General features: G+C 38.7%; 1 protein-coding gene across 3 annotated transcripts in view; it reads left to right on the top strand.

The window, feature by feature from the left end:
* The window catches only part of UNK (unk zinc finger), a 56,929-nt gene that overhangs the window by 1,564 nt on the left and 27,994 nt on the right, over positions 1–27,371 (top strand). The window lies entirely within an intron of this gene.

Raw genomic sequence — 27,371 nt, forward strand, 5'->3', positions numbered from 1 at the left:
CATAACCTGTTCCACATTAGTATGAGGAATTCATTACTATAAAATGTGATGGGCACAGATTTGGATGGCTTGGAAAGGAATAAATAAATTCATGGTGGAACATTAGAGCGTTACCTCCATGAGGGAACCATGCCACCAAATAACAGTTACAATGAAAAAGTGATGGAAAGGGAATATGAAGGACTCCATGTCATGATTGTGAGCATCCTGAAGGCATCTGGTTGGAGGCTGTGAGAAGCAGCATGGTAGACTAAAATGGGTCTTAGCTTAATTCTTCAGGGTCATTCAGATGATTGGTCAGTTGTGCTGCTAATGTTTCAAACCTATTAAAAGCATAATAGAAAACTTTTAAATATGTGCAATACTGGGTATGTAATAGGATGATACAATAATTGCTTAGTTTCAACCTGTATGAATGAGTGAAGAGATTGTCCTTAATTGCAAAACAGGAAGTCTATAGATTAGCCTCATACCTGCTGTACATCATCACAATTTTGAATTGTTGATAGAGATTCATGCATGTGATTATCAGACAATATGCAACTTGCATTTATAATAAAAGTCAGTATAATATTAGCTGAGTTTTTCCTGGTTTCCATTACCTCCCACACCTTCCTTTGTATTCTCAAAATGCATTGGGATATTGGGGGAAATCACACAGAGGTGACACGTGGTGTATATGAGGAGCTATAGAAGCTCACCATCTCCCTGTTTTCACTGATTAAAATATCAATGAAAAAAATCTGATTGGATTTCACTCAGTTTATTTCACAAAATGTGAAATAAATATACTTAACAAAACAAAAAAGAATAGCCATGTGAGCTGGTAATAATCTAGGAGTGATGAATATTCTATTTATTTTATTGTTTTTAATTTGTTTATGCTGAATTCTATTTAATTTACTTTGCAAATGAACAATTTAAAAATGAAGTTCTTGTTAAAATTAGCTTTAACAAATAGTGTGATATTGTAAGGAGATTATAGCACTAAATCTAATTTTGTACATCTTCTAGTGCAGGGGTGTCAAACTTGCGTTGTCACGGCAGCATCACGTGGCGTATCATGACCTCCCCACCCCCTTTGCTAAACTGGACATGGGTGTGGCCAGCACATGATGCATCCGGTTCGTGAGTTTGTCAGCCCTATTCTAGTGGAATAACATCTGTACCATAATGGGTTCTCATTCATCCAAGTGTCTTCAAGAATAGTTCTAGAGATTTGGGAGAAAATCTATAGCAGATGTTGGAAGTATATAAGGAACTTCAGGATTAAGAGGGGGAGAGTGGGAGACTAATGCATAATCAAATGATCGCATATATGGAAAGTGTATAGCTGATAGTTGGTTTTAGGTAGCTTTTTCAGATATTTATATACAGTACATGTTTGGAACACATTTTCAAATGCAACAGATTCTAGTTTTGATGTATTTGCTTTCACTAATGTGTAACAGTTTATATTTTGCTTATGCTTTTGCAAACAGAGGATGTCTCCTGTACCTTCCAAACCATATCAGTGTAGTGTTGCTGCAACTTGTCCCTTCTGCTTCTTCTGTCCAAATGTTGCTGAAGCATATTATTATAGGCATAAAATATGCCCATGTGTGTGGGAGAATTTTTTTGACAGTCTGTTTCTTGTTGAGATATTTATGAATTATTACACACAGCATTACAGAGTGTATGATGCCAATCTTAAATAAGAAATTCACTTCATGTACCAAACTTGTGTGTGTACCTGTGTACTGATTCCAGGTGACTACCTGACCTAGTCCCTTCAGGGTTTTTTTGGAAAGGTTTTTTTTTTTTTTTTTTGAAATAATTTTGCATTGCCTGCTTCCTAGGGATGAGAGAATGGCTGGTCCAACGTAACCCAGTTGTTTTTGTGGTCTAGGATTCACAATCTTCAGGTTTATAGCCTGGTGCCTTAATCACATCACCAAACTGGCTATCATGTGCCACTACTCAAGACTATTATTGATTTGCAAATTTTGTTAAGTATAAACTTTCAGTTGTGAATATAGAAGACACATAATATTGAGAGAAAAATATCTTTATAAAGAAAAACTTTAAAGCTTGTCTTCCTCAAACCAAATGCAAAATACCAGCTAGCCTGATATCTACAAACCTAATGCAGTATTTTGATTATGTTTAAAGTTGAGTGCAGATACACTGATCTACTTCTACAAATTCAGTATCAATTGTATTTAAATGTCAGTCAGATGCATATTTTGTTAAGGCTTTCAGAAGTGAAAATTGAAAGGATTTTAGATTTCAAAATAAGAAAATATGTGGAACTGTTTTGTTTGTATTATATATGTATATGTATGTATGTATGTATGTATGTATGTGTGTGTGTATATATATATATGTATGTATGTATGTATATATATATATATATATATATATATATATATATATATATGTTATATTTATGCTGATAAATAAATAAAGGGAGACTAGTATAGATCTATTTCAAGCTATTTAGCTCTCATCAGCTAGCCATACCCAAGTTTGGGAATCGAACCTGTGCTCTATTGCCTCCCAGGCAGGGAGTTAACCATTTGAGCTACAGAGAACGACTCCTTTATCAGCCAGCCAGGGTGGGAGGTATATACTTAAAGTCACAACCCCTGGTATGCCCAAGTATGGGAGGAAGGTCACACTTCCACTCTCTGTCATTAGGCTCGTCACAAGAGACCATCCAGACAGAAACCCAATATTTTTTTACTGTTGCCTTTTTTGTTACATTTGTTATATTTATGCTGATAAATAAATAAAGGGAGACTAGTATAGATCTATTTCAAGCTATTTAGCTCTCATCAGCTAGCCATACCCAAGTTTGGGAATCGAACCTGTGCTCTATTGCCTCCCAGGCAGGGAGTTAACCATTTGAGCTACAGAGAACGACTCCTTTATCAGCCAGCCATTTCTGTCTGGATGGTCTCTTGTGACGAGCCTAATGACAGAGAGTGGAAGTGTGACCTTCCTCCCATACTTGGGCATACCAGGGGTTGTGACTTTAAGTATATATATATATATACATATACATATACATATACATATACATATACATATACATATACATATACATATACATATACATATACATATACATATACATATACATATACATATACATATATATATATATATATATATATATATATGGTAGTATGATAGATAGTAGTATGATAGAAATGGTGACATTTTCCTAATGTATTTGAACTCTATAGTTAGAAAACAGTTATAGTGGAATGAACAGTGAACCAAAATGTTGTGAAAGAGTGTTCAGAGTTTATGCTCTTCAGAACATTCCATCAGGCAAAATGATACATTTGACAAAAATCTTTCTGTCCATCTCCTAGGCAAGTTGTATATTTAGTTATTTATTACTCTGCACAATGTACAGTTCCCCAACTCTTGTTCTAAAAACAAACAAAACCCAGACAAAACAATTGTCTTTACTGTAGTAGAGTACAATTAACTGCACTGAATTCTGGAGAATTTGAAAGTGGACATGCTTATTGTGGTAGTTTATGTTGATCATAAGGAAGCTATTTAACCAATTAACTAACATATAATTTTGTTTAATGTAGTAACAATATTTGTTTTTGTTTCTTTTTACAAAATTATTACTGTGCTAAAGATTTATAGTCAAATGAAAATTTTACTTTATGACTAAAGTGTCTTATCAGCACACAGATTTAACAACTAAAACATTTAAAGATATCACTACCACTTTAGCTACATTTATGCTAATGGCTTGAATCCTACTTGAAAAGAAGAACTCATTCCATCAGTGGAAGAAACTCTAATCAGAAAAGACTTTGGTGCATGGAGATAGGAGAAACGTAACAAAAAATGCCATCTCTCTTTACCACTAGGAATGACCCATGTCTGACTTGGTTCAGTACAGTACCAAGTCTTGGTACACTATAATATCTTGAGGAAAGTAACTTGAAATGAAGGCTGAATAAAGAATAAAGCATATCAGAATTTTGGATAGCTCAGTATAGGAAACAGAGGTAATCCTCAATATGCCAGTTCTATTGTTTCACCAACTGTCTTAAGTTTAATTGTCATCTTAAACCGAAAGAAGCAGGTTTTTACCTTGATGTATGTTGCTTACTGCTGAGTTTGGACTTAAAGACACAGACACACATCCAACAACAATTTCTGAAATCTGAGGTTCCTATGTTGCTGGATAATCCCAGTGTCGGCTGGCAACTACAAGGAGGAGGGCCTTCTCAGTAGTCGCCCCGACCCTTTGGAACGAACTCCCCGTGGAGATTCGTACCCTCACCACCGTCCAGGCCTTCCGCACAGCCTTGAAGAACTGGCTAGCCCGTCAGGCCTGGGGATGAAGATAGTTGCCCCTCCCGAATGATGAATGCATGTTGGTTACTGTTTTATTATATGTGTCTTTGTTATTGTCTGCATTTCCCCTTCCCTGATTTTATGTGAGCCGCCCTGAGTCCCCTCAGGGAAAAGGGCGGCCTACAAATGTCAATAAAATCTAAAATCTAAAAAACTATAGGAATTTCCAAACACAGGGGATGGAAGGAGAGATGGGCTACATCCTTAGTCTGGGAAAGTTTGCATTCAAATTAAGATAAATTGAAACTTGTTATGAGTATTGGAACGTTGTTGGGCTCCTACTTCCAGTGACTCCAAAGCCCCATGAATAAAATGTCTACTGGCAAAACATTAGGGTTCAAAATTAATGATCTTTAGGAATGAATTATTAATTCAGCATGGCTTCCTTTCAGACCTTAATATATTGCCCTTTGTCTACGAAATAATGAGCATAGCTGGCCAAAGTAAATCTAATATTTACATTATAATCTGAAAGTGATGATGGTGACAATCATACATTTAGTCCCATTGTTGCACATGAGTTTAATTTTAATTTATACCCTGTAAAAACCGCTATTGCTTCAAATGCGTGATTTTGCTGTCACTGGAGTAAAATAACTATTCAAATTACTTATTTCAAGATTACTGTCCAATAAATGTTTTCCTTAATTAATTACATTTTAGGCTGTAGGTCTCAGACTTAGAATCTAATTACTGTAAACTATTGGAATTATTCTGTAATAGTTCATGTTTTATATTAAGTCAATACTGTTTACATATTATATCTTGAGACTAAGATAGTATTTGTTTAGTGCAATTTTGACTAACATATTTCTTGTGAATTGAAATAGATTGTTGTGCTAGACCTACCAGAACTTCTCATTTAAAGAACTGGCTTGTAAGAGAAAGAACTACAGTGGTGTAAATTCTGCTTTTTTGCTAGAAATGTTTGGGGAAGTAGGAGTGAATAAAAAAAGATTATTTGCAAAACTGTTGTGCCTGTTTGAAGATACAACAGCATTGAAAAAAGTGACTTATGACATTTTTCACACCGATGACCATTGCAATATCATAAAAGATCATAAGTCCATAAGCTTAATTATGGTCATAAATCAAGAACTACCTGTAGTAAAGATAGTATTCATAGTCATGGTTTGGGTTTCGTATCTAGGCTACCTTGAAGGTTTAACATCAATCTTGCAGATCTTCTCTATTTTTAGAGACAGAAGATCCCTCCTTCCTTTTTTGGTTTTTAGTAAAGGCCTCCAATCGTAGGGTACTCCACTATCTGTCAATCACATTGTTTAGCTGAGTGTTGTTACAACATCAGCATCAAGTGGATATACAAATTACCAATTTACAGAATGCCATGATGCAGCTAACATAACAGCTGGAACCAAATTTACTCAGTGTGAACTGTTTATGGTTGACAGACCAGCAGAATTTCCCACAGATTGGACCAAGATAACTTTTGGACTAAGTTTGCTAATGTAAGAAGCAGCTAAATGAGTCATACTGATCATTGAAGGACAACAACCTACTGCTGAAAAACCAAGACATCATCAAAAGTTTAAAAGATACATTGAAGATCCAGTATGAGGACTCAAAGTGAATTAAGAAAGAATGATAGAGAAGAATGAGTTGATACATTTTAGATTTTAAATTACTTGCCAGAGATATGGGATGCAATAACGTGGAATGGAAAGATCTCTCTCTGAGAGATAGGCTTGCTGAAGACCTGAGAAATGAACAGATTACCTCAAATAATTTGGAAGACTTGGTTCAATAATGTGCAATAATAGATGGCAAGCTTGAACAGTTGAGACAGGGAAGAAACTGTAAGGATTAGTTTATTCTGAAAATCCCTCCTTGAAGAAGTTGCAAGTCCTACAAAGCCTCTGTGAAAGCAAGCTTTTTGCGAAGTTGGTATGCATTTGACCTGTCTCAATTAGACTATTTGGGGTATAAGATCTCAACTGAAAGCACAAAAATGGATCTTGCCAAGGTACAACATATATTTACACACAGATTAGAAGTGCAATGTTTTCTGGGCTTTGCTAACTCCTACCAGAAGTTCATTCTTAAGTTTGCTGACTATATAAAACCATTTTAAAAGGGGCTTAGAAATTCTTCAAGAACAGAAGACATTTCGAGAATTAAAATGACTTTTTGCTTCACAGCTGCTCCTAAGGCACCCAGATCCTATCCATCCATTCATAATTCATACTCTCACTTCAAATATTGTAGTAAGAGCACATATATTTCAAAAAGAGAAAAAAGTGTGTGTGTGTGTGGGTCAGATCAACTGCCGGGGGCCTTTTCTCTGGGACACTACACTCAGCAGAAATGAAACATGGCTTTTTCAACTAGGAGTTGCTTCCAATGAAAACTGCTTTCCAGCAATGGAGGCACTTTCTGGAAGGAGCTGTCGACCCAATACATATTCATAGAGACTAAATTCATAAGAATTTAGAGGTTTTGCAAAATGGCCAATTCCATCACCTCTTGACAAATGAATTGGGCAAAGTCCCCCCCCCCCAAAAAAAACCCATGCTGTAGCCAAGTAACTTCTGAGTCAATTGTAAGTCATACCTCCTTGAAAGTTTGGGAACAGAGACTTTTGATCTCTTATTACAGATTCAGGTATAGCAGCAACAGGATCTATATCAGGAGCGTTAAACTGGTAGCCTGCAGCCTGGATGCATCACACGCAGGCCATGCCCACCCCAGCTCCGCAAAGGCAAAAAACAGCGATATGTCATGATACGTCATGTGATGCAATCGAGTTTGACGCCTGTGATCTATATGGTAGGGCTTGGATGGACAACTTCCAGCAATTCCAACAAAACAATTTTTCACCTTTTACTATAGAGGAAGGGCAGCTGTTACACAATGGATATTTGTACACTCTCCTTCCTCTAAGAGAACAAGTACTACAACACTGCCACAACAACAAAACAGGACAATGGGAAGAGGGTATTTAAACTCCATCAAGTCTTTAGGAGCTCCTTGCGTCTAAGGGTAATGGCAGATGTTAAGGGTTGTGTTTCTTGTCATGCCTGCTGTAGAGCAACGCCAGTTCCTAAAAAGCCATCTGGCATGCTGCAACTTTTAAAGAGTCTGTCATGGTCCTGGGACAATGGATCACTACTAGATTTTATTACTAACTTATCCCAGTGTAAGTATTGAGCAATGATTTGGTAGTTATGAACTGACCTATTTCATTCCTTTCAATCTGCCCAGGAAATAGTTTAGCTTCTTTTGAACCATGGGTTCAAGTATAGATAATTGGTCAATCACATCATTTTGAACAGAAGAAGCCAGTTTACATCCACATTAAATATTAACATTCATTTGTCATATATGCATCATCCAGTGTTATATGGAGAAACTGAGAAAGTTACCCAATTGTTGCAGCAATATAAAATGCTACACTTCCTATCAACAAAATGACTAAAATTGTATCCCTTGCAGAATTTGCTTACAACAATACATTTTTTCAGATGTATTTAAGACAACTTTCAGCTATCACCTCATTGCTACCCTCTACCACTCATAAATGCACAGTTCCCAAACATCTTGGATTTCTGCATAAGAGGCAAGTGGCCCAATGCCTCTTAAAGGAGCAACTAAAAATAGCATGACTGTCTACTAAAATGTAGCAGATGTACACAGATAAGAGGAAGCTAAAATTGCAAAGAGCATTTGGTATAACTTTCTACAGGTTTTTTTTTTTACTACATCTGCAGGATCTTCAAAAAGCTGATTCAAAGTTTATTGGTCCTTTCCCAGAGATTAAACAAATTAAACCCTGTAGCTTTCAATTTGCAACTGCCAGCACCAGTGGAAGTTCAGTAAAAGTTCATCTGGTATTGGTCTTTGCTGATGAGAGAGGCACTGCCCTCTCTGTACTATGTATGTACTTTGCATACATAGTAGCTCCCCTCTCATGACACAATTGGGATCAGAACTTCAATTGCTACTCAAGACAATTGTTAATTGAGTTGCATCCTATTTTATGACCTTTATTTTGCCATCGTTAAGTGAATCATTGCAATTAGGAAGTGAATCATGCAGTCATTATGTGAATCCAGCTACCGCCACTGACTTTGCTTATCAGAAACTGGCTGAGAAGTTCACAAATAGCAAACACACGATTCTTGCCAAGTGCCTGAATTTGAATCATGTGACCATGGGGATGCTGCAATGGTCGTAAGCGTGAGGACCAATTGTAAGTAACTTAGAATGTTCATTAAATAAATGGTTATGTTGAAGACTACCTGTAATGTCTTTCTCCTTGCAATCATGCCACATGGAGCATTATTATACAGGGTTCCCCTGATGATTGTCTCATAAATGCTGACATTTGTTAATACAAGGGAGGCTTTTGGTTCCTAGATGTTACACTGGGATTCTTGAAACTCCCAGGAGTATTACATGCCAGGCTGTTTGTGTGATTTTGGTTGGTCAACCATTCTGAAAAGAATACCAATGGTGTTGAGTTATTTCCATTTGTACATGATCTAACTTAGGAATCAGCAACCCTAAACATCCAAAGAGCCACAAAGGTCCTAAATGGAAGCCCCTCCGTTCAATTCTGGAGCCAACCAGAAGTCCAGTTCCCCCATCATAGAGACTCCTAGCATGGCACCCTTTTTCCTCTGCTGACCGGAAGTCTGGTTCCCCCACCATAGAGTCTCTTCCTAGCGCTGCATCCTTTTTCCTCTACTGTCCTAACTGAAAGCCCTATTAATAGAGCCGAGGTGGCGCAGTGGTTAAATGCAGCACTGCAGGCTACTTCAGCTGACTGCAGTTCTGCAGTTCGGCTGTTCAAACCTCACCGGCTCAGGGTTGACTCAGCCTTCCATCCTTCCGAGGTGAGTAAAATGAGGACTCAGATTGTTGGGGGCAATATGCTGACTCTGTAAACCGCTTAGAGAGGTCTGAAAGTCCTATGAAGCGGTATATAAGTCAAACTGCTATTGCTATTGCTATTAATTGTGGCGCCAATTGGTGACAGGGAACCGCAGCAGAAGGATGAAAGAGCCACATGTGGCTCCAGAGCCGCAGGTTCCTGACCCCTGATCTAACTGATAGTAGAATTCAAATTCTTTGGAAATAGTTTTGTAATCTTTTCCAGCCTGGCACTGCTACCCTAACAACCCCGTTGGCTCCAGCCTGCTGCCTTCTCCCTGACTGCCCAGTGAGGTCTCAATGGGCAATGAGCTCCACCACTCTGCCATGATCAGGGCTTGTATCCTGAGGTTGTGCCCTCACCCAATTCTTTATCTTGGGCCAGTGGCAGGAAGAAATGACAGTAAAGGTTAGCTGGGGAAGCAGTGGTAGGTAGTGGAGAGATGGGGGTAAGGAGCTGAAGTGCATACTGTGGTCATAAATGCAGGCTAACTGGCAGGTGCCTATATTTTGATCACATAAACGGGGTGTATAACCGGGGTGTATGTGCTACAATGGCCATAACTTTGAGGGCTGATCAACTTCAAACAGTTGCTGAATGTATGGTAATTAAGTGAGAACTATCTGTAGCTTCCTTTTGACTGCCTTTAAAAAGAAGCTCCTGTTAAAATAGTAACTTGCTTGCTTGGTGGTCACTTCAGCAAGAAGAGTAAGGGAACTCACAGCTCCATGCATCAGAGAAAGCCTTTCTGGCTTTAAATAATATACAGTACTATTAAGGCTTGGCCCTTTTTTCTCTCTAAGATCATTTAAAGTCACATAAGCCAGAAAAAGAAGAAAGGATTTTACATAGTATTTTGATCAAATCCCCACCAATCTAAGTAGAGATTTTGAAATAAGTGAAATTGCATCAAAATGTTTATTTACCTGAAACATAAATATAAAAGGATAGAGAGACTTTTTATCATGTATTAAGTTTGGCAGTGCTGGGAAGCAAGTCCTCTATTACGTTGATAAAAGATTATGTTCTCCTAGGGTATTTTGCCAGTGGTGTGCAGGTACCTTATAGTTAACTCAGTTAGAAAAGCAGTTCCCATAGTGTTTGCCAGCAAGGGTTTTTTTTTTCTTAGAAGAAATCTGCTGAGCATCAACTTGCCATGAAATGTCTCTCTTCATTAAACACTGTGAAACTGATAGGTTCATCTTTGTGAATGCAGAACTAAAAAAAATTATGTGCTGTCTGCAAAAATTACTTCTCTGTCAATAAGGCAAGTGCAATTTAATTTATCTTACATATAAAATAGTTCTGTGTTCATATATATGCCTGCCTTACATTGTAGAGGAAAGTAATGTTTCAATTTAGACTGAGGGCATATAATGAATTAAGTTGAGGCTTTTGTTTACTCGCTGCTTGTTCTTCATGATAGCACTTCACTAGAATTATCTGTCAGTAACTGCTGCTTTGAGTTCTTGTAAATGTGTGTAATGACATCAACGATTCAGCGATCATATATTCCGCTAGCCTTGTTTTTTATTGGTTTCAATTTTTCAAAATGTCAGATTCTTTTCCAGTAACTCTTGCTTCTGCATTTTGCGTCCAAAATGGTTAAGCTTTAGCTTCATTACTAGTCCTTCGAGCAGTCTGGTTTTACTTCATTTAATATTGAATGATTTCTTTTTGTTGTCCAAAGCAGTCTCAAAAACTCTCTTCAGTACCACTGTTCTAAGGCATTGATTTTCCTCCATTCACTCTTTCTGATGGTTCAGGCCATTACAAACATGTTGCAACTGAGAAGACCTTGAATCTGACTTGGATGCTAGTGTTATCATTAAACAGCGGTGGATTTTGTGTTTCAGAACTACCCAAAGAGGTTGTGTCAATGAGAGTGAAAACAATGTATTTTTTAATTGCAATTCAAATGTGAGTTATTTACTTAACTATCTAGCTTTAGAATAACATTAAGATGCATAACTTAATGGAATTCTGTGAGAAGAACATGCAATTCATACAGATAAAATATATTTTTTGTTTTATTATTATTTATTTTTCTCATTTCTGAACAGCCCATCTCCCTTATTTTAGCACATGTTCTATTGTATATTTAATATGTTCATTTCTAGTTTTTGGATAGAGTTGCATTATTGCCTGCTCTTTTTTATTACAGCAGTTTTTCTAGTAATTAGCAGACCAGGGACTCAAAACATTTTTTCTGTTCCCAGTTGCAATATTACTAATATTGCTACTACTGTATTAGCAATAGCAATAGCAGTTAGACTTATATACTGCTTCATAGGGCTTTCAGCCCTCTATAAGCGGTTTAGAGAGTCAGTATATTGCCCCCAACAACAATCCGGGTCCTCATTAAGGAGGGGAAACGTATAAACTATCAGCCACTGATGTGGGGTTTTCCCAAAACAATTTGCACTAAAACATTTTAATTAAATACAATTAATGTGCTAAATTTCTAGGAGATTTTCTAGCATAAACTGAATGTTTTTTCTGTCATGAATTACCATATTTTCTTCAGGCTGCTTCTTTTATTGTTCTGTTTTTGTTGTTGTTCATACTTGGATTATTCTTTCAAAGTTATTTCTTTATCAGAAGCAATACATTGAAGTTCTGTTATTGGTGAAGGCACAATAGCAGTTTCTAATGTACTACCTTCACTGGAAAAAACTGGGATACATCCATGTATGTATCTGTCTTGAAAATAAATTTCTTTCATAAGTTTTATGTGTTAAAATGTTTTATAAAATTGATGAGTTCCAAATTTTGAATGCACTGTAGAAGTTAGCCTATTTGAGGTATCCTGGTTCAAAATTTGTTGGCCTATGAGGTACTGTTTCTCCCAGCTAAAGGTTACCAAAATGACAGTTTTAGTTTTTGTAGTATACTAGACCAAGGGGTTGGCAACCTTTCGGACTTCAGGGACCACTAAATTCATAATTTTAAATCCCGTGGACCACCAATATGATTTTTTTAAAAAGATGTACTTAATGTAATAAAAAAATGCAAATAATTTTCCTGCGGACCACCAAAATTTTCTCACAAATGACCAATGATCCATGGACCACTGGTTGGTGACCGCTGTGTAGAAAATCCATACCCTGTTGGGTCATTGTTACAGATATATTCCTTTATCTGATTCCTCAGTGTCTTCAATAATAACATTGCATTGGCATCCTTCAATCTCAAACAAATATGGTATCATGCTCTGGAAAGAGGTCAAAGCTGGAGTGTCCTCTCCAGAGCACGAGGCCTGGGTAGATTAATATGGAGGACTGTTACCCAAGCAGCAGATCCCCCCTCTCCACGTCGCTGAAATAGTCCAATGGAATGGCAGAGCCAATATGATTAGTTCTAGCTGTGTCACAGCAGTTAACAGAATGTGGTTGTACACAGTCACAAACTGCTTCCAGGACCTCGGCTCCGGATTTTGCCTCGATGTTGACTCCTGAAGCCTTTTCCAGTAGTGAATATAGCCACAAGGCAGTGGAGGTTTGTAATCAGAGTTTCCCTTCTCCTAGAAGATGGTTCTGCAGCTTTATCTGCTGTTGGGGCACAAAACCCTCTTCCGCCTTCAAAACCATTGACCATCTTCTCCTGTAACCCTGGAAAGGGGCCTTTACAAGGTGCTACCAGCTGGGCCAGCTGGACCAAGGTTTTTAAGGAGGTGTTACTCCTCTATCACTCACCCTTTGTCCTGGCTTGTGACAGACAGAGCCTGGCTTCCCAAATGTTGGGCCCAGGATGGCAGGTTTCAATAATGACAGAGCTTCTCAATTACTGGTTGGGATACATTCAGAGATGTATCTGCCTTGAGAAGTTGGGATACATTCAGATGTTTCTGCCTCTGTGGTGGGTTCCGGATCCCGTTGCAACCAGTATAGTGTAACGGGGCTGGGCACCCACCACATGAACATGTGCACATGCACGCAGTGTGTGCATGTGTACTTACCACCCGTGATGCTCTGCGATGTTCCAGCTGCTCGGCAGAGCGCTGCGCAGGTACTGTGCGTTCTGTGCGCCTGCGCGGAAGTCCCAAAAACTTCAAATACCGGTAAGCAGCATGGGCAGGCAGGTGGGCCCTCTGGAGCACCATCCCGGAACGATACCTAGTTCTCCCGGCAGCCACCAGTATGCCCGTACCGGGGCGTACCGATCATAATCCACCACTGATCTGTCTTGAAAATAACTTATATTCAACAGTCTAACATCAGCTCAGGAAATATTTTATTTCATTTTGTATTACAGGTAGTCCTTGACATATGACTACAGTTGAGCCCAACATTTATGTTGCTAAGCGAGGCAGTTGTTAAATGAGTTGTGCCTCATTTTGCGACCTTTTTTGTCACAGTTGTTAATTGAATCACTGCAGATGTCAAATAAATCATGCAGTCAATTCAATTTCCCCATTGACTGCTTGTTGGACACTGGCTGGGAAGGTTATAAGTAATGATCACATGACCCCAGGACAGTGCAACTGTCATAAATATATGCCAGTTGCCAAGTGCCCGAATTTTGATCACATGGGGATGCTGCCATGGTCGTAAGAGTGAAAAATAGTCAAATCACTTTTTTCAGTGCTGGTGTAACTTTGAGCGGTCAGTAAATGAATAGTTCTAAGTCGAAGGCTAGCTTATCTATGTGATAAACTGGTCTGTGATAATATTTATGTTATAAAATGTTTTATAAAATTTGCCAAATTTCAATTGCACAAGAGTCAAGACTTCCGATTTTGGATGCATTGTATGGGTTAACCCATTTGATATATCATAGTTCAAAATGTTTTGCTCCAGGATTCATCATTTCACCCATTTAGTAGTATATAAATTTATATGCCTCCCAATGACTTTGAACAGCTTTAGAATTTTATGTGTCCTCCTGCTGCTTTGACAGTGAAATTTCAGATTTTGAAACAGTTTTATTTTTATTACTCGTGCTATCCTCTGAGAGTAATTGCCACTTAAAAATTGCTGATCCTGAAGGCAGAACCTGAACATATTTTGCATGAATGGACAGAAACTTGCTCTACAAAGAACACTAACTTTAAATAAACTTTTATTTCAAGTCATAAACATATGGTTTCAGTATTGTATCTGTGAGTTGTTCCTCATTATTGTTTTGAAGCTCTGAATTATGACCTGTACTGAAAATAGGTTTTGAAAATACTTATTCTGAGATCTTTATTTCTATTTTTAAATTGGATTTTTTTTGTGACTCTTCCTTGAAAGGTACATAGATACCTGAAAGATCGGATAAAAATTGTTCTGGAAATTAAATTAAATTAAAATACAATGTTTTTGCATTACCATATTTTTATATATTTTTCTTCTCTCCTAAATTGATAAAATTATTCCATATATCTTATACTTAGTTGTTTCTAAATACATAGTTACTGGCCACATTCTAATGAGTAACTGAAGATTATCCATTTTTTTAAACTTTAAATGTTAAAATGATAATTTTAAATAATCAAATACAAGATTAAGTTATTAGATACATAAATGAAGACATGCCATCTGCCTTTTTATTCACCCCAGGACAAGAAATACATCATTTCAATCATGTGTTTATAGGGCAAATATTCTGAGGTGCTTGAAAGAAAAATGTTACACTTCTGTTACTGAAGTAGCATTGAGCTTTGTATTATTGAGTTTTTATTAAATACCAACTCTTCCCTTCAGCTAGTTACTACTAGGTATTTCAGTTTCCTAAATTTTTTTTCTCTTGATATCTGAACCAACAAAGTAGGGAGGAGATAAAAAATTCTGAAACAATGGCCAAATGAGGGACACCACAGGAAGTCTATTTGTCAGGATCCTGATTTGTCTTTGCTTTTGTTTTTTGAAGAGCAACCACTGAAAGCTGTGAGTGAAGCGGTGGTAGAGGTAAGAGAAGGCTGCTTAAAACATCAATTTTCAAATGTCTTTTTGCTGTGGGAGATACAGGTATTCCATTGCAAAGCTGTTGCATGCCTCTGTCATATAATTTTTTAATACCAATCTTGTAGTGTTATATTATGATCAAAGCAAATTCTTCTATTTTTCTGGAGATAGCTAATGTCCAGAATACCATTTGATATTACTTGAAATAATCATAGGAGTATTTTTCTCTCTTTTGTTCCTATGCCAATAAAAAAGTAAATGCAGGTGAAATGTTAACAGAAATGTTTCAATATTAACTTGAAATTAGGACCGGATGATTGTAATGTCAGATTACTTAAAAAATGAATATCAGTTGATAATGTTATATTTTAAGAATTTATTTTAAAACAATAACAGCTTCCTGGCTAAGCAGATGAATAATGCCTACTTTTATTTATGTGTATATTTATTAATTAAATGGAATTCTGTCCCAGAATTGCAAAAGGGTCAGACATTCAGTAAGGGAGGGGCATGGTTTTTTTGATGGTGAGCTAGTTGAAATGTGCTTCTCAGAAGAGTCATTAATAGCACACCTGCTTAGTGATTGTTAAAGAATCAAGACCCCAGTTAAGCTGAATGTTTATTATAAATAGTTTACAGCTGTTTAAGTCACTGTTGTGAAATTCATTGAGTATTGGATAAAATCAAATCCCAGTAGTTTAAATCAATGATTTTCAACCTGTGGTCCGCAGACCCCTGGGGGGGGCGCGATGTCATCACAAGGAGTCTGCGAAGGGTTGAAGAAATGTTATGATTTAAATCTTGAGTTAAGTCTTGGGAGTCCATGGCCATAGTTCAGGCCACAAAAGGTATTTAAGGTGGGGTAGGTTGAAGAAAAGGTTGAGAACCACTGCTCTAAATACATAATAATGTGAATTTTGGGCAAACTGTAGTGATCATTTTCAGCTGTTTTCAGCTATAATCAATGAGATATTTGCAGACCAATTAGAAACTTATGGGTATGAGCACAAAAGCATTTTTCACATGTCCACGAACAGGGAGATATATACTGTACTATCTTCAAATCTGAAATTAATATATACCTATTATGAATCATAGCTGCTAAACCATTAATAGTCTTCCACAATTTTGTCTTATGATCTTTAAAGCCATTCTGTCTTGTACAAAATTCAATAGCTGATGGAGAGTGACGCAGTGCTTCCTTTATTGGGATATAAAACGTCTATTTTATTTCAGTGTGTGCACCAGATTCTAGTATAAGAAAGAGAAAAAAATTGCATATATAATTATATTTAACTGCATAATCACTTTTCTTTTAAAGCATCCCTCAGTGTTGTAACCTTTTGTAATATAAGTGCCCTTTGATTATTTTGATATTCATTTTTGCATCTTTTTGATCTCTACAATATCAATATCAAGTAGTAGTATACAAAACTGACTGCAGTAATTCAAATGTGGTTTTACCAAACATTTTTCTAAGATATTATATTAGTAGTTCTAATTTTCACATCAACTTCATAGTGTATCTGCATTTATTCAAGCTATCTACCAGTAGTAGATTGAAAAGATTCTTTTCAACTTCTAAAATTAGATGTATGTAAATATATCACCTTACTTGCCACCCTAAACTGAAATGTTACATACTAAATATTATAATAATTGTTCTTATGATGATATATCAAGGAAACATTGATGAAGTATATTTCTTAAATTGGTAAATAAAGATATGTATTGAAATGCTTTTGAAATAAAGCTTTAGATGTATATATTTTTAAAAAAGAACCTGAAAGTTTGTTTTCTGTTGTGCGCATGCCGCCTGGGAAGCTCCTCTCCCTGGTTGTGGCCCCAACGAGCGTGTGTGTGCACAGAATGGTCCCTTTTTGGCACTTATCCACACACGCACGTATGCAGCTTCTGCAGTACTGGGCTGAGGCTGGCTGATCTAAAAACCACATAGTGAATTTCCCTTATTTAAAGGTGGATTTGAGTCTGGATCTCACTAGTTCTAATTCAGCTCTGTACCTATTATACTTATAGTGACTTTCCACTATTACTGGTGGAATACTGGTGTTAAAGCTGAATGAAATGTATTGATGAATGGAATTTGGCCAATATGTTGATTCTGCTTATTAACAGTAGTAAGCCAGGCTTCAGAAGGATGGGCTAATATTGACATTTCCACTTAACTATGACAGGAATTTCAAACATAGAGTAAATTAGATTGTTGTGGTTATTTGCATATTAAAAACTTAGAATCATGTTTTTTAATGAAAGAGCTGTTAAGGGTAGATTTTTTCAGCCTTCTAATTTTAATTTTATAAGACTAAGATTGGTTCAGAAGCAATTAACATTTAGAATTTTAGCTTCCTAGTCTTGGATTTTAGTCAGTATTTATGTTTTGTGGAGAATAGAGATGGCCTTTGGTTACTGTTATAAAAATGCATGTTAATGATCCTCTTGTTAAGGTTGTATTTCACTAGTGTCATATTTCCGAGTAATGTTCACCTTGTAAAGGAATACTTCTAATTACTATATATTATTTGAAGTTGGTCACATAAAAAGTGAATTTGCTTCTTTTTCTCATTATTACCATATTCTATGAAATACAAAATATTTTGGGCCTTGCTGAAAGCAAATATCTCAAGCTGTCCTTCAGCAACTATCTAGGCTTTTTCCTACCTTATTTGTGTTTTCATCAGTCTTCATGTATCAGAAGACTTATTCTTTCCCCCCCTAACCCACATATTTCCTTATTACATAAAGCAAATTGCTAGAAAGATTTTGATAACAGTCAAGTACAAGTCCTCCTGTAGATTATTAGGACCTTTAGAAGGCTTGAGTTCAAGTTTTCTCTCTGAGACTGATTAAAAAAGCAGTTATTGATCTGAAATTGCTATGCAATTTTTAGTGTTTATGATTAATTTAGCAAGATGGGAAAATTAAAACAACAATAACATTTCTCCTTCTATTAGAGGCTACAGTTTATGTAACCATGATGCTTTTAAAAACTGCTTAAATTGATTCTGAGCAAATGTAGTATAAATATTTTATACCATGCTTACATGATCAAGTTACAGTTTAAGAAGAAAAAGTTGTGTAAAATGTCAGAAAAGCAGAATGCCAGAGTTTAAATTCACTGCAGTTTCAGAACGATTGCTGATTAGGTTCTAACAGACATTTTTACCAACTTCTTTTATTCTCAAAGTTGGGTTTGCTGTTTATTTTGCTTGATATGATAATAAACCAGACTGTATGTTTTGGAAAGAAAATAATGACTTTTTAAAGACCTCTCACTCACTAGTAAGGAGTGCCAATACATTATTTTTGGGGGGACAAACAAACTATTTTTTGCTTCTTGAAGACTGTGACTGAGACCAAAATAACAGCAGAAATTCCAATGCGTGAAACATCCAAAGGCCTTCTGAATTCCAAGGGTGTATTGTGTCAAGAAATTATTTGGATGTTAGTATTATTTTTTTCTAAGATTAATTTTTGCAGAAATGACAAAACAAACAAAAATGGTTTAGCTAGATGCCAAGGACAGTAGGGCTCTTTAAGTAGTGAAAAGGATTTTCTCAACCAAGTAGAGTAAGCTCCACTGTCAACATTTTCTCTTTACAACTGCATAAAATCCAAGAGGGTGGATTGGAGATTTCTGCTTATTTAGCTTGTAAATAATCAGAGTAAATTAAACTCAGAGGACATATGTTGCAGCTAACGAAGGAAAATAGATCATTTAACTTCTTAGAAGATGAAGTATTTTGCTTCTTGCTGACTCTTTCCACTTTGGCAGTTAAATAGAACAGAATTATGTGTGCTGCACAAAAAAGAAACTGATGAAATATTCTGGAGAGACTTAAAAAGATGCATATGTATGTAAAAAGCTTTAGATGTATATTGAGAAATGTAATGTAGATTCTCCCCATTTATAAATAAATTTCAGTTTTACATACACACAGACTTGTAACAAATTATAATGATACTTCTACAGTTACTTGAATTAAAAATAAATGAATATACTGTATTCAAAATGTTGAGACAAAACAAGCAGAAATTGCATTTCGAAATCAAAGGCAGGACCACAGTCTTGATTTGCATCTTCTGGTATATTGCATTAAGCCATAATGAAGTTTGGTTTGTTTGGTTAAGACTAATGGGTAAACCCAGCCACTGTTATGCTTACTGCTGTCCCAAAGTACATTCTGAAGCCTTTATGCAGTTAGGAAATGTTGTTATTTTGTGGTCCTGAAAACTCTTTTCCCTCTTCAGTTGCAAAAAAAAATGATGGCTCCCTCTATTCTGAGGTAAAAAGTATACAAGAATTGTAGTAGAAGCTTTGCAATTACCTAAGGTGACCCGACGTCCCGATTTTGGCGGGACAGTCATGATTTATAACAATTTGTCCCATGTCCCGGGTGTTTTAAAAAAGTCCCGATTTTCTGGCTTCATGTTGAAAGCCCAGTGGATTTGCTTAAGAAATCCTAACCGGGGCAAGACAAAAGACACTCTGTCTAAACCCCCTCTCTGTCTCAGTATTTTCATTGAATATATTAAAACGTTAAAGCAAGAAAACGGACACCCCCCGTGCCCCTTTTACCTCATTTTATAAGAAAAGATGACCCAGTACCATAGAGCTGCAGGAAATACTTGGCTAGAGAAGTCGCGAGTGTTCCTTCCTGGATTTTCCGGAGGGGAGGGGCACGGAGGTTGGAGGTCGGCTCATGTAGAAAAAATGGTGGCAAAGTTTCTTTGAAAAATATTTCCCTGACTAATTTCACCATTTTAATTTGCTCAGTTCTTTGTATTAACATCTACATCATTCTGGATTGACTTGGAGTGCTCACTTGTGCCTGCTGGTAAGTGAGCTGGGTTTTTTTTATTTTTTTAATGTATTTTAAAATAATATTTTATTTACTGTGCATAGGATTTTTTAAAATAGTTTTATTCTGTGTGGATTCTTTTTTTAAATTGTCTTAGACTATTTAAAAAAATATTCTATCCAAAATAAATTGAAGTGAAACCATTTTTAAAAATTCTATGCACAATACTTTGAAATATATTGTGCATAGAATTTTTAAAAATAGTTTACTTCAATTTATTCTGTGTGGAATAGTTTGAAATGTTTTACTTCAATTTATTCTGTGTGGATTCTTTTTTTAAATTGTCTTAGACTATTTAAAAAAAGATTCTATCCAAAATACAAAATACCAGCTGCAATTATTCACTTAAGAACTGTGGCAAGAAAGGTGGTATAGTGACGAAAGTTACAATGGCATTGAAAAAAGTGACTGATGACCATTTTTCACACTTAGCGACCATTTTCACACTTAGCGACTGTTGCAGCATCCTCATGGTCACGTGATTAAAATTTTGATGTTTGGCAACAGTTACAATTTATATTTGTAAATTGTTATGTTGAAATAAAAAAAATATTACAATACTATTTTTGCATTGTATGAAAATTTTTGTTCCTCCGTATAAAATTTTTAATCAAGCTCCCCCGCTCCCCCCGGTCAAAGGTGTCCCTGTTTACCAATCTGAAAATCTGGTCACCTTACAATTACCCCATCCCAGTTCCAGGCAAAAACTAATAATCCCGATTCTACGCTCATTCAAAAACACGGTCCTGCTTTCTTTATATAATTATCTTACTGCAGCTTTGCCTCAGAAAAGTTAATTAAGTGTGGTCCCCAGATAGCAAGACGTTATGCATTCCTTCTTTATTTTCTAAGTTTATTTGCAATTCAGGCAGCTACGGCTAGCTTAACAAACCATGGTCTAGTGCAATATGAAAACCCAGACATTAAGCAGCAGAGTTAATATAAGAGATATAAATGTAAGAATTAATAAAGCCATGTATCTTCAGAAATAACAAACTGAAATATTTACCTAATAAAATAATGGAATAAATAATGAACAAAGTTTATCTGTGACCAAATATGAGCACCAGCAAGGAAAACATTATGTTCTGAGAACTTTTTTTCCTTTACTTCTGCCGTGAGTCTCCTGAAACAAATCATTTTTAAGGGAACAGGAGAAATCTATGATAGAAGATTCTTAATTCCCAAACACGGCTGATCTCACATAGACAGAGACAAAGTAAAGAACCTGGGAGACAACTAAATATGCCATTTTTAGGGCTCATACATTTTCAGGCGCAAGTTATTGGAACATTTTGATCCTGCAGCCCTTTAGGCCTGCTAGAATATAGAAACATGGAACACTTTTGCAAATACTGTATACATTTTGTTTAGATTTCTGATATATAGTTTTGACATAATTTTCCTTTTTCCTGTTCCCTTTTGGTAGAGCTATGTCATTTGATCATATGAAATGCCATACTAGCTTTGTGATTTATAATTTGATTATGTTTAATCATATTAAGAGTCTAAAGGAAGTTGTCTTATTTGGTTGGGGATTGGGCCTTACCAATTTATTTACTGTAGGATGAATTGCTCATCCATGAACATATCTTGTACTGTTCACATTGCAATGTTCTAGTTATGTCCACATTTACACATACATTATTTCTTGTTTTAAATTTAGACCTGGATCATGATGATGATTTCCAAGCTTAATTTGCATTGTTGAATTTTATTGATTGACTGTTCCTATATAAAATTTGTTAATCCTTTGGGAATAGGTTGCTGATGTAAGAATTCTTTTGCATTTTCAGTAAAGGTAATATAAATTATTACATGATGTAAATACTACAATATGCTTGCTTCTTTCGCTACTTTAGTTCAAACAATATTTTAGATGCTTTTTAAAAAACATGTAATTAGTAGTGATAAAAACCATTGCAAATAAAGATGTTCTAATTCTGGTGGTTAATAGTGAATGTGGAATATTAGACTGCAGCCAAATGTTCCGAAACAAGTGTCCTCTTGTGTTGAGCAGACAAAACTGTTTACAGAATTCTGTACATTTGAAAAAACTCTTGATTTTTGACAATGTTTGATGTTGATGTTTGTTGGTCTTGTATGCCACCCACTCCCAAAGGACTCCGGGCGGCTTACAATAAACAAGGGAAGGGGATAAATACACAAAACAACAATTTAAAATACACAACAGTCACAGTTTCCGTGGGGCTGGATATTTCGAGAGCCTCCCGGCCTGCTGGAGCAGCCAGGACTTAACGGCTTTGCGGAAGGCCGGGAGGGTAGTAAGGGGCCGGATCTCCACGGGGAGGTCGTTCCAAAGGGCTGGAGCTGCGACAGAGAAGGCTCTCCCCCGGGGAGTCGCCAGCCGACATTGGCTGGCAGATGGAATCCGGAGAAGACCTAACCTGTGAGATCTAATCGGTCTATGGGAGGTGATTGGCAGGAGGCGGTCTCTCAGGTACCCAGGTCCGATGCCATGTAGGGCTTTATAGGAAACGACCAGCACCTTTAAGCGGATCCGGAGACTAATGGGTAGCCAGTGCAGCTCGCGGAGGATAGGTGTGACGTGGTTGTACCTGGGTGCACCCACAATCGCCCGTGCGGCTGCGTTCTGGACCAGCTGAAGTCTTTGAATACTCTTCAAGGGCAGCCCCATGTAGAGCGCATTACAATAATCCAGTCTTGAGGTCACAAGAGTGTGAGTGACTGTCTGAAGGGCCTCCCAATCCAGGTAGGGTCGCAATTGGTGCAGCAGGCGAACCTGGGCAAAGGTCCCCCTGGTCACAGCTGACAGATGGTGTTCTAAAGTCAGCTGGGGATCCAGGAGGACTCCCAAATTGCGAACCCTCTCTGAGGGGCATATAATTTCACCCCCCAGCCTGAGAGATGGAATACTTGGCCAATCTTTGGGAGGGAACATCAGTAGCCACTCAGTCTTGTCTGGATTGAGTGCCAACTTGTTTACTCCCATCCAGACCCTAACAGCCTCCAGGCACTGGCACATCACTTCTACTGCTTCGGTGAGTTGGCACGGGGCAGACAGGTACAACTGCGTATCGTCCGCATATTGGTGGTACTTAATCCCGTGCCGGCGTATAATCTCACCCAGCGGCTTCATGTAGATGTTAAATAGGAGGGGGGACAGGACCGAACCCTGCGGCACCCCGTAATTGAGGGGCCTTGGGGTCGACCTCTGCCCTCCAACCAACACTGACTGGGACCTGTCCGAGAGGTAGGAGGAGAACCACCGAAGGATGGTGCCTCCCACTCCCACCTCTCACAACTGTCGCAGAAGGATACCATGGTCGATGGTATCGAAGGCCACTGAGAGGTCAAGGAGCACAAGGATAGAGGGGTGACCCCTATCCCTGGCTCGCCAGAGATCATCGATCAGCGCGACCAAAGCAGTTTCCGTGTTGTAACCAGGCCTGAAACCCGACTGAAAGGAATCCAGATAATCAGTTTCATCCAAGGACCGTCGGAGTTGAGAGGCCACCACTTTCTCAACAACCTTCCCAACAAAGGGCAGGTTGGAGACTGGACGATAGTTGCTCAAAATGGCTGGGTCCAGAGATGGTTTCTTCAGGAGGGGTCTCACCACCGCATCCTTTAGGAGGAGCGGGAAAATTCCCTCCCGGAGAGAGGTGTTAACTATCGTCCGGATCCAGCCGCATGTCACCTCCCTGCTGGTCAAGACCAGCCAGGAGGGGCACGGGTCCAGTATACAAGTGGAGGCACTCACTGCTCCCATGGCCTTGTCCACTTCCTCAGGAGAAGCAAGTTGAAACTCAATCCATAAAGTATGCTCAAGACCTCGGCTGGTACCGTGCAATTGGAGTCCAGCTCTGTCCGAATCCGAGCGACTTTATCCGTTAAATACTGAACAAATTCCTCAGCTCTACCTTTCAAGAGGGAGCGTGTTATTCTAAACAAGGCGGCTGGGCAAGATTCAGCGGATGCAATAAGGGCGGCAAAATGCGAACATTTCGCCGCCCGTATTGCCACGAGATAGGCTCTGATAAAGGCTCTCATCAGTGCTCGGTCTGACTCAGATTTACTGGCCCTCCAGCGGCGTTCTAGGCGTCTCTTTTGGCGCTTCATCTCCCGGAGTTCCTCGGTGAATCAAGGGGCCCTCCTGGATCCGCTGCCTTGGAGAGGTCACAAAGGAGCAATCTGGTTTAGAGCCCCCGCCACCGCTGTATTCCAGGCAGCGACTAAGGACTCCACCAGATTGTGGACGAGAGTGTCAGGTATTTCTCCAAGCGCCGTCTGAAATCCCATAGGGTCCATCAGGCGCCTGGGGCGGAACCACCTAATCGGTTCCCCCTTCCTACAGTGGGGGATTGGTTTCCGAAAGTCAAGCCTCAGTAGGAAGTGATCAGACCATGACAAGGGCAAGGTCTTAATGCCCTTCAACTCTAGATCACGTCTCCACTGCTCCGAGAGGAATACGAGGTCAAGCGTGTGACCCGCTGAATGAGTCGAACCCCGAATTACTTGGGTCAAGTCCATGGCTGTCATGGAAGCCATGAACTCCTGTGCTCCATCAGAGCGTTCACCAAGTGTAGGCAGGTTGAAATCCCCCAGAACCATAAGCCTGGGGAACTCTACTGCCAACTCGGCTACTGACTCGAGGAGCGAGGGGAGGGCTGTTGCAACGCTGTTGGGAGGTAGGTATGTTAGCAACAAACGCACTTGACCTCCAAGGTCCAACTTCATCAGCAGGGACTCACACCCAACAAGCTTTGGAGCAGGGATCCTACGAGGAACTAATGACGGCCACTCCCCCACCCCTTCCCTAGGGTTGCCGCTGATGAAGCACCTGAAATCCTTCTGGGCACATTTCAGTGAGGGGGACTCCTCCCTCCGGGCCCAGCCAGGTTTCAGTAATACATGCCAGGTCTGCCCCCTCGTCTAAAATTAGGTCCCGGATGAGGGGAGCTTTGTGAACCACAGACCTGGCATTTAGCAACAACAGCCGGAGACCAGGGCCCTGACAGTTCTCGCCATCTGGCCCTGGAGTGGAACTAGCAGGGCCGGAAGGAGGGATCTCTGTGACATAGCGAACCCTCCTTCCCCGGTAATGGCTAGCCCTGAAGTTCCCGCCGTACCTGCCCCTCCCTGTCGTGACCGGAATGTTCCAGCCCACTCCCGTACCCGTAGACCCTGTTTCCCCCCCTGTAGCCTCCGCTCTGTCTGGCAGGCCATTTATTTCAAACATTCTAGGATGGGAGATAGGCCTGGGCCCCCTACCACTTCTGCAATGGTACTCAGTGGAGGAGGCACCAGGTTGCTCCCCCAGTCCTCTCATGCATACACAATCACTCACTCATCCAAACCCCACGAGTCAATTAAAAATTATAAAATACAATGGCAATAAAGGATAAAAGTGGGCACAAGCATCACATATACATCACATACATATCACATACATATCCCATACGAAAGAAAGAAAAAAGAGAGAAAAAGAAAAAGGGAGAAAAAAGGAAAAATTGCGCAGCTGTTAAAAAATGTGCAAGTTCAAGTAGTGCAAATAGCTCTTAACGTTCAAGATGGTTAAAGTGACTGAAACCCAGCAATATAGATAGTCCTTGAATTGCAACAACAGTTGGGACTGGGATTGCCATAGTTGCAGTGGGAGTGAAGTAGTCGTAAAGCACAATATCATGTGATTGCATCCTTAATGACAGCAATCCTGGCACTCCCAGTTGCTGTGATAACCCCAGATTGTACAGGTTGTTAAGCGGGAAAAAGCAGTGGGAGGGTGCAAGTGCCATGGGAGAGGTGGAAATGCTGCAGGCAGGCACTAGAGTCTATGGGCAGGTCAGCAGAAGCTGGCAGAGGACTGGCAGAGGCCTCAGGTGGCTCAGCAGAGCTGCTGGGGGTGACCTCAGGTGCATCCGTGAAGTGCTCAGGAGGGCAAGGTGGTGCTGCAGCACACTTACACTATGGTGTGTGGACAGATGGGGGTGCTATGAAGTACCAGATTCCTGGGAACTTGCACTCTGTAACAGGCTCCTCAGGAGAAAAAGCAGTGGGAGCAACTTTCTAGGGCAACTTACAACCTTCCCTGCTGACTTCCCCATTGATTTTGCTTGTGAGAAGCCAGGGAAGATTGCAAATGGTAATCACATGATGTGCCTCACTGCAGTGTAATTGTGAGCCAGGCATCCGAGTGTGCAATCACATGACTGCAATGGCTGGAATTTCAAGGAATAGCCATAAATCCGCTTTTTTAGTACTGCTGGAACTTTGACCTGTCAGTAACTGAATAGACTAAGTCGAGGACTATCTGTAATCTTTTAGTGCTTGCAATTAATTATAGTCATTTAAAAACTATGTAGTAATAAGAAGTACTTGAGAGTCCAAAATTATTGAATCGAAATAGTGCAGATGGACTCAGGCTTTGAAATTCTTCGGTTTATATTATGTTAGTAAATATTAAAGCAATGCCTCTTCAATTGTTTTACACTTTGTTTTTTAAATAACATACCCAGTTTTCTAGGAAAATTCAAATACAAAGATGTATCCCGGTACTACAAGTGTACTTGCTTGCTCACATCAAAACAAAATTGTATAGAATTGTGACTAAAATATGGATATTCTGCTAAATGTGTAGGATTCCCAGTGAGGGCATAAAACAGAGGGATCATCAGGCGGAGGGGCATTTACCTTATTTGGACCAGCAAAACTAAATAATATAAGTGAAAAGGTCTGGAAAGCAACAGAGGTTAGCAGTATCAAATAACATATTGTACAGATGTTTCCTTTTGTAGCATTAACGTGTAATTAAAAATAATAATAAACTACCTTTCCATATAATATATAATAAATCAAAACACTTTCTTCTGAATCTGAATTTCATGTTCTTGAGGTAGGGTAGGGTAGGCAGTATTCAGGCTGCCCCATTCCCCTGTGCGCTGCTTGGAGAATCCAAGCGTGGGTTAACTTCTGTCTATCTGCCCAGAGACTAAGTTTGAAAAGCTTTGTCCACGCCTCAACTGCTTCCAGTTTCTCAACTCAGTCAGAGCCCAAAGAGACATGACTAAATTTTCTCTTGGTAAGCTGTGCAGAATCACAGAAATTCTTCACATTTGGATTCTTCAACAGCGCTTTTGAGAAGCTCAGGTAACAGGTGATTCGGAGGACTTTTAGCTGCCTTGCGGCTTGGTATCAAAATAAATTTTCCAGTACCAGACCTGCCATCTTTTTTTCTGCTCCTGCAAAATATACTCACTCTCCTGAGGAGAGTGAAAAAGTCAACTGATAGAAATACTTGATGCCTTTCCTTACTCTTCTCATATAGTGCAAGTCCCGACTTCTTTAGACTGT

The sequence above is a fragment of the Thamnophis elegans genome, chromosome 2 (genome assembly GCF_009769535.1).
Source record: "Thamnophis elegans isolate rThaEle1 chromosome 2, rThaEle1.pri, whole genome shotgun sequence".
NCBI lineage: Eukaryota > Metazoa > Chordata > Lepidosauria > Squamata > Colubridae > Thamnophis > Thamnophis elegans.